The 8789-nt window shown below is 41.3% G+C and overlaps 1 pseudogene; it reads right to left on the reverse strand.

Moving 5' to 3' along the window:
• Positions 1 to 6574: 6574 nt before the first annotated feature.
• LOC104040859 (uncharacterized) lies at positions 6575 to 8112 on the reverse strand (annotated as a pseudogene).
• Between the last annotated feature and the right edge of the window lie 677 nt (positions 8113 to 8789).

Raw genomic sequence — 8789 nt, forward strand, 5'->3', positions numbered from 1 at the left:
AAGAAAACCAGACTGGACCAATGTGAAGGTTTTCCCGTGCCCTGCTGGCTGCGGGTGGCACTGGATGTTTGCAATGTTGGTGCTGTTATGGCTTTCTACACCCAGAGCTTGTCACTACAGCCTCACTGATGCTTGGGGATAGCATAATGAGTAAAACTGTGAAAATATTAACACAGTGTTTTGAGAAATCTTTGCTGTAGATACAGTGGTTAAGATGATATATAGGTATATTTTTCTGATAACTTTTGAATATTAAAAACAGAAACAGTCTTGGGAGTAGTGCCTGGAACCCAGAACCCCTATTTTCAGGATTAGCTATTCAAACAGAAAAATATGGATTTTCTCCCTTGTATTTACTCTTTCTGTACTGTTTTCTATACATCAACAAAAAATAGCTCTTTAAAAGACACAAAGAATTTATTTTAGAGCAATTTAGCTTTGCTGTTTCATCACTGCTGACAATTAACATTTCAGTTATTGTAATTTAGTATTTACTGTTTTAATTTATACTATTTTATCCTATGCTATTTCTTGGGCCTCATCATTTTAGCGTGTAATGGTGTATCATGGATATCTATGACAACATCCCAAGTTAACTGGAGTAGTTGAAGTCCTTCTCATCTATACCTCATTTATTGATTAGTGGTTTAGAAACTGTGCTACAAAGGGAAGGCAGACGTGGAATGCTGCAGGTAGAGGACATCAAGTGCTCTGACTGTGTAGCTCTTATATACAAGGTGATGGTAACTGCCAGGATGCTCTCAAGCACTCAGCTTCCACTGACTATTTGAGGTGCCTATCTCTCCATATGAAAATTTAGTTTTAGAATGGAGAAAGTACTTGCCATGTCACCTCTTGAACTATAGGTGGCCTTTTATGTCTTTTGAAGCCTTGTTGAATTTAAAATTTAGTAATACTTACAAAAGCCTCACGCTTTTAATACAAGGGAGACATATTTGCTTTACAAGTAGTAGATATTTGAGAATAAGTAGGCCGAACAGCTGTCTAGGTATATGTCAAAAGACATTGTTATTAAAAAATGTAAAATTATGTTTTGCTGGATTTAGTGGAGCTTATTTTGAAAGATAAACTTCAACTTTCATGAGTGGCACCTTACATTGATTTCTCAGCTTTGTCAATGAATCCTAGCTTTTCAGAGTGATAGTTCTGAGTTACAGCTTCCATTTGACAGCCTATACTATGGACTAAGTGCAAAATCATGCCAATATGAAACACAAATCAAAAACAAAAAAAATTAGCCTTTGGCATGCATGGCTGACATCTCATGAGAAATTTCTCAAAAACTGCTCATAGTACAGATTGTCACTAAGACTGAAGTGCATGATAGCAAATCCCTCTGGCCCAAATAGACATTTTTACCTCAGTGCAGCGATTGCCAGCATCTTAGTAGAAAAAGTTCAGAAAAAACTTCCTTTTTAAAATAAATAATCTATTGGAACAGCTCGCTGTAGTTTTCAAAGTGGAATTTGGAGTTGAAACTTTCTCTGACTGGTGGACTTTGATGATGAGGTCCTACTTCCTGTGATAGTAGATGGTCATTTTATGTAACTCTTTCAGTAGATGGCAAAGAATAATTGTGTGGGAAAGCTTGTATAATTTATCTTTTTTCTTTTCAATGCTTATCTGTTGTCTGACTTGATGTGTGTGAAAGCTCAGGCTTGATCTGTTGTGCAAACAAGCAAGAAAGGCAGAAAAAAGGTCTCCTCAACTGTATTACCTTTCAGCCAATTACTGACGTGCTTCATTCAAAGAAATGTTTGCTCACACTTACAGCTTCTTCTGTCTAGTATCATCCTGGAGCACAGCAGGAGTTGCTAGAAATTGGGATAATGATTATGATGAACTTTCTCCTTTTGACATACACATTAGCAATGGTGTTTCCCACGCACTCACAAATGGTTGTTTCTGATCTCAAAAATTTATGTATATATATCCAATGTTTTTATTTATAAATAGGCAGCCAGTGTTGGGCTTTTTGATTGGGATTATACATCTTCACAACTACAGTTATTATTTGGACAGTTTACGAGATGTCAGTAAATTTCATTAATTTCTCATGTATAGGGTTAAAATAAGTGTGAGAGCTGAGAGAACTTATACTGTAAGTTTTAGAGATGAAAACAATAGCAGTTGTATTTATGTAGTAAAGAACTGCTGTATGTTCCTGCTTGTCAACAAGTTCTGCAGATGATCTGTGAAAGAATTAGAATTTCCTAAATAGATGTGAAGTCATATGCATGCAAATAATCAATAAAATCCTCCCTATCCTCTTCTATTAAGTGTGGTATGAGCAAAAGGAAGGCTTTATGCTGAAATTAATCTACACCTAATGCAATATGCAGTACCTAGTATTTTCCCACATAATGTAGATTTGAAAGCTACTGAAAATGTCGATAACCTTTGGTATATCCAAGGTCTGGTTCTTAGCAAGTTCGTTGTAACAATGTAGAAGCTACGTGGTCTCTTAATTTAATAACATATATGATGTCTCTCTATGAATCCTGGATCTCAGAAGTAAAAATCCTTACTCCTTCCTATCTCCTCTACACTTACTGATCAGGGTAACACTTTTAATTATGTACTTTTACTGGTAATATTGAGTCTACTGATTTTGAAAACTATACCCCCTGCCAATCCTGGGCTATTTGTGCTCATTCAATATCATGTCATGAGCTGTGATAACCTGGTCTTGTCTGTTATTCCTGTGGCAGAATATATGGCCTTGAAGGGACAAAAGGAAGCTGTTGATGTCTTCTAGGGAAGCTTGTGTTGGCTTTTGCATACAAATAAGGGAAGGACAGCCCCTGTTTTAAAGAACATGGGTAGATACCAGGAGAGGTAATAGTTCATAATAATAATAGATGGAGTACTCTTAATCTGGTCCCTTTCACCAAAATAATTCTATTTAAAAACTTTTTCAACGGTGTTCTGTATGCAAAAGAATGCTAACACAAGTCTTTAGGCATGGAGAAGTGTAGATTTTCTATTTCTGTGTTGGGTTGGCATCATTCTACACCTCAAAATATCAGAAATCTTCCATTAAAATAGGGAAGTTCTGTTAAATTTATGAATCTAACAATCTCTTTAATCTTTAAAAGACAGTTACATCTAATACCCACAATGATGCTAGGGTGATTTGACTGTGTTCATTCTATAACTCATGAAAAATCTTTGCCAAACTAGGGTAACAAAAAGGTCCAGCCAAAATCTGCAGATGCATCATTTTCTGCAGAGGTTAGGTTTCCCACACTGTTTTAAGTGAGTATGTCAGTGTGGACAGGTGGAATTTCAGAAGCAGGATTTACAGCATAGAATGTCAGAAGAAATGGAACCTTGGAGGGGAAAGGATGGCAGTTCCTGTAAGCTGGAGATACCACATAGTGCACGGAATATAGATGCTTTGTGGCTAATATACATACCGGTTGGATTATGTCTCTAGAATGAAACACTTAGAACTGCTGATGAAGAGCTGAAGAACTGCAAACTGATTCTTTGCTTTTGGTAGATTGGAATGTTTCTGAAACTAGTTAAATTAGAGCGCCCTACTGTGGTGGTTGGTTTTTTATTTTTTTTTAAACACCCTAGTCTTGGTAATGCTTGTAACAAGGACTGTCCTGCTAACTGTTTCATGTTTATTGAATGAAGATTTAGGGAGAAGGACACAGCAGGACAGTGGTGCTGAGGGAAATAGCACATTGGGTTTGAAAAAATATATATTATACTATAATGAATATGTAAGGAAGACCTTTAAAGGAACCTAGACCATAGTAAAAAACATGAACTTTTGAAAGCAGAATAGGTCTTAAAAGGAAAAACAGCAGAAGGGCATAAGGAGTTCTCCCTGTGTGTGCATAATTCGAATCCAGCTGAAGCCATACCTCCTCAAAGAGCTCTTTTCATATAGAAGCTCCTTAATTTTGGAAGAGGTAAGTCTGTTCCTGTTCATACTCATGAATATGCAGAGAAATAAAATCCAATCCTAGTGTGTCCTTGTGGTTATCAGTGTTTGAAAGCTCTCTCACAGTGTTCATAGGCATGAAATGGAAATGCCTCAAGCAGAAATTCTAGTGGTAAATGAGTTTCTTTTGCTAGTGAGAAGGCAGAAATATCTGCAACAGAGATTCTGATTTGTGTAGGCTACTGGAGACTGAGCCCTCTGGTGCCAGATGGGTTGGGATTCATCTCATCTAGGTCTAAACATCTCCATCTAAGGTCGTAGAAGTAGAGTAGCGGTAGGTTTCCTTCATAGTTCACTAGCCATGCTTTAGCTCATAGTTCTCTAAAACTTTTTTTGTGTTTTGTTTTAGGATGAAGGCTTCATTCTATGTAATTAATTTAGGATGAAGTAAGACATTCTGTGAGCGTCTGTACTGTAGAAGCTTAATGAAGGAAAGTTCTTGTGGTGAGAGAAGTAGATTGCTCAAAATGTTGAAGTCCATCTAGGTTTTCTTCCAGTAGAATTTGCAGCTATTGGTGATGTAGTTTAAGACTTTTTTTTCTGGGGTGTGTGTGAAAGGATTATGTATAAAGTAGCTCTTCTAGAAGATAGTAAACCCTTTTAATGAAGCTAAACCACTTAATCTGAAGCTATCTCTTCATGGCGCTAAGTAAGCAGACTGCTTGGAGTCAGACCAGTAAAGAGCTATCATATTATTTGCTGATTTACCATCTTACTAGTATAGCTGATGAATGCATCTAGCAAGGTGTTGTGATTAAGATACTGTTGCCTGGGAAGAAAGTAAGATAGACTGCTGCAAAGTAAGATAGACTGCAGCTAAAGATATTGTAAGGCAGGATATTATTTTCTTTACTGCAGCATTTCCCTGATTTTTTGGCTCTTTTAACACTATTTTAATTACAAACAATTTTCTTGTTTTCATGACTTAGCACTTTCTATGGACAGGATTATTCAACATCTTGGGGGTGACATTTATTTTTCCCAGGTTTCTAGGGTCATGGGATTTTTTTCTATATATTTTTAATTAACAACGGCCCTAGTCTGGCCCTGGATGCTGTGACTGATCAGTTGGGAGAAAGACGGAAGAGTATGTCTAAGAATAGAATTAGACTGACTTGTTGTCACGATCCACAGTTGGGTTGCACAATTTGGCAGAAGTTGAGCCCCCTTGCTTTCTAACCAACCTCAGATAATGCTGGGTGGCTAGGGGCGGCTGGGCTTAACTTCTGAGTGATGTTCAATTGGATGTGTTGTCGTGATCAGGTTTGTTGTATTGCCTCATCGTGAGCTGGAGTCCATTTCCAAATTGCCCTCTCTCGCAACAGGTCATATAAGGGACTTGCAATTATTGCAAAGTTAGGGATATGCTTTCTCCAAAAGACCAATAATCCTAAGGTGTGTTGCAGCTCCTTTTTACTTTCCGGATTTTTACCTGATCTAATGCTGAGAGGGTGTCCCGAGCAATACAGACTGACCCTCCTTTCCACCAGATGCCCAGAAATTTAACTTCACTGGCAGGGGCTTGTATTTTTCCTTTGGGTATTTAAAGGCCTATTCCTTCCAGACGATTAATAATTCTGTCATGCATAGTCTGCACCAAAGCTATGGTATGTCCTCCTATTAGTATGTCATCAATATACTGATAGACTTTGACCTCTCTTTCTGATGGGATTACTGCCAATTCCTGTGCTGGGGCATGGTGGGCCAAGGTAGGCAAGTGTTTATATCCCTGAGGCAAATGGGTAAAAGTATACTGTTGTCCTTCCCAGGTAAAAGCGAATTGATCTTGATCACACTCCTGGAGTGGAACCATAAAAAACGTGTCCTTCACATCAATGGTTGCTAAGATAGGGTGGGCCTGTTTTTGAATAGTTGCAATTAATTTGGCTATGTTGGGTACAGCCGCAGTCAGGGGGCCAGTGTTTGCATTCAGCCGCCGATAGTCAATGGTCAGTCGCCATTTTCCATTAGGTTTGCGTACTGGCCACACTGGTCAATTTTTCGGGGAGTGGGTAAACACTAGAATTCCCCGCTGTTTGAGATCCTCAATTACTGGGGCTATCCCTTCCCTGGCTCCTAGCGGCAATGGATAGGGTTTCACATTGGTAATCTTGGAGGGGGGAAGGGCAGGTGCATTTTGCAATAGGCACACCTCCGCCTGAGATGTTTCAGTTAATTGCCTGATCTGGTGGATTCCAAAAGACCACGAGTTCCCCTGGGTGTCATGCCACTGCCTTCCCTTCAACGCATCTATGCCTAAAAGGTTCGTCTGAAAAGGTCCTATGGCTACCATGGTATTGATGGGGGCTTCCTCTCCTGGTAACCATAGCGTCACTGAAGTCATAGGCATTGACTGTGTTTTTCCCAGAGCATTTAAGATAATTAGATTTCTAGATGGGATGGAGATCCCACACCGTTCTGCTTTGGTCTGCATCAGTGCGGTGATTTGTGCCCCTGTATCAATTAGAAAAATTACCTGTCTTTTCCTTGGTCCTACAGCTACTGTGATTAATAAATCCCCTCTTACATTCATGGTGAGTTGTCTTACAAACATCCATCCTCTGCTCCCCTCCTCACCTTCAGGGAACGGAGGGTCTAGTTTTCCACCTTTTCCCTAGTGAGCTCCCCCTCAAGATCTATCAGGGGTGGAGCATCGGGAACTAATCCGAGAGTGGCCTTCTTCCCTGACCATTTCTGTACAAGTTTTTCCAATTTTTGGGTCGGGAGTCCATCCATCAGGTTGAAGAATGCCCTTCTGAAGCCCTAGATGCCATAACCCCTGTCGACTTAGGGGTCTCTCTCTTCCGGGATGATTGTTGCGGAGTGGCCTCAAATCCTGGCCGTTCCCAATTGGCAGTGGCCAACTATTAACTTGCTCTGCAGACCGTACAACCCTTGTTTTGGTTTTTTGGAACAATCCACCAACAGGGCCATATTTTCTCCCAAAATGAATACATCCCTGCGCTACCTCCCCCCATGTCCACACTTTCCTTCCCGACCACCCATGGTCAGGGGTTATTATCCCTTCCAGAGTGGCCGTAGTTCTTTCTCCTTCAGAAGTATTTTGAATTTTCCCCTGTAATTGGATCCCAATGGGTTTCAGGGAGTCAGGAAGTCCCCAGATCACAGGAATCATCCTCTGTGGGTCTACAGGCATCATAATCGGGGAACTCTGGTTGGGCTTGAGCTCCCGATCATACATCGTTTGGAGACAGGCCGCTTTCTGCACACTTTCCACTAATTGATCCACCGTACCTGTTATGGCAAGGGGATCTCCCCTCTCCAAAGGGTTCAGCCCTCCGGCCCAATACGCAGCCCTCTGGGTTAATGACCATGGGGCTTGGCGATCACCTGTAGTTAAGAACACACTCTCCACCCCAATATCCTTCTGCTTCTTTCTCCAACAACAAAATTCCATCCCCCCCTGACAGGGACACTCTCCACACATATTCTGTCTCCGATGCCTTCGGAGTTCTTGCAAAGTCTTTTTTCAACTTTGCTAGTTCAGTTGCTGTAAATGGGACTTCTTTGGTGAGAACTTGAGGACGGTCATTGTTATTGTCCTCATACAAGTACTGTTTTAACCAGTGGATACATGTGAGGGAAGCTTTCTACAGTTTCCCTTGCCTTCTGCAAGTCTCCCCGAGGGTAAATTTGCCATATCCCTTTCTCTGAAAGTTTCACCTTTACCTCTGCCAGTGTATCTGCTTCCCTCAAAAGCTGATCCCTCAATTCTTCCTTCAGTATGGCATTTTGATTTCTCTCCTCCTGCAATAATCGCTTGTTATCCTCCAATTGTTCCTGCAGTGACTTTATGACCATCTGTAGTGAGTCTATTGTGACATCGGCTTGACAAAGCCTCTGCTCCCTATCTTCCACTGCTGCTGCCAGACTTGCTCCCAGTACTCCATAGATTACAGCTTTTCCTTTCCCCGATCTAACCCTAACTTCCTTCTGCAGTACCCTTATCCTGTCTACTACAGCCTGCGGTTGAAACCAATGTTTTTCGCCCAATCTTGTCCCTGAGGTGAGGGGCGAGATCGGTGCGCCTCCAAAAGATCATATAGCTTGTCTATCCCTTCGGCTGGTGAGGAGACATAATCGTGAGCGTTAACTGCCTTCTGAGTGGCCATTCTGCCTAACACAAAGGGGCTGTACAGTCCTGAGAGGGTCACACCTTAACGCTGCTCTCCGCTTTTCCCCTTTTCGCCCTCAGGAGGTCACACCTTAATTGTGCTGAGCACAAAGGAGCTATAGCTTTCTAAGCGGGTATTTTATATAACACAAAGGGACTGTATCGTCCTGAGAGGGTCACACCTTAATGTTATACACTTCCCCCCTTTTCACCCTCAGGAGGCCACACCTTAGTTGTGCACTTTCTGTTCTCCGAGAATCCTGTCCGTGACACCAATTTAAAAATGTCACGATCCACAGTTGGGTTGCACGATTTGGCAGAAGTTGAGCCCCCTTGCTTTCTAACCAACCTCAGAAAATTCTGGGTGGCTAGGGGCAGCTGGGCTTGACTTCTGAGTGATGTTCAATTGGATGTGTTATCGTGATCAGGTTTGTTGTATTCTCGGGAACAGAATTAAGACTCAAAACGGAGCCAAGTGCCAAGTCACTTTATTTGGCCGCCAACAAGTACGCAAGAGAAAAGGAAAGAAAGAGGAAAAAAAGGAGAAAGAGAGACAGAGAGTTACAATAGCTACCACCACGGATCTGCGGCGTCCCGTCACTCCGACGTGTCTTCAGTCCGATGTATCTTCAGTCCGGTGGGGGAACGTTCCAACTGGTCTCCGCTGGTTCTGCC

This window comes from Phalacrocorax carbo, chromosome 3, assembly GCF_963921805.1.
Source record: "Phalacrocorax carbo chromosome 3, bPhaCar2.1, whole genome shotgun sequence".
Taxonomy (NCBI): Eukaryota; Metazoa; Chordata; class Aves; order Suliformes; family Phalacrocoracidae; genus Phalacrocorax; species Phalacrocorax carbo.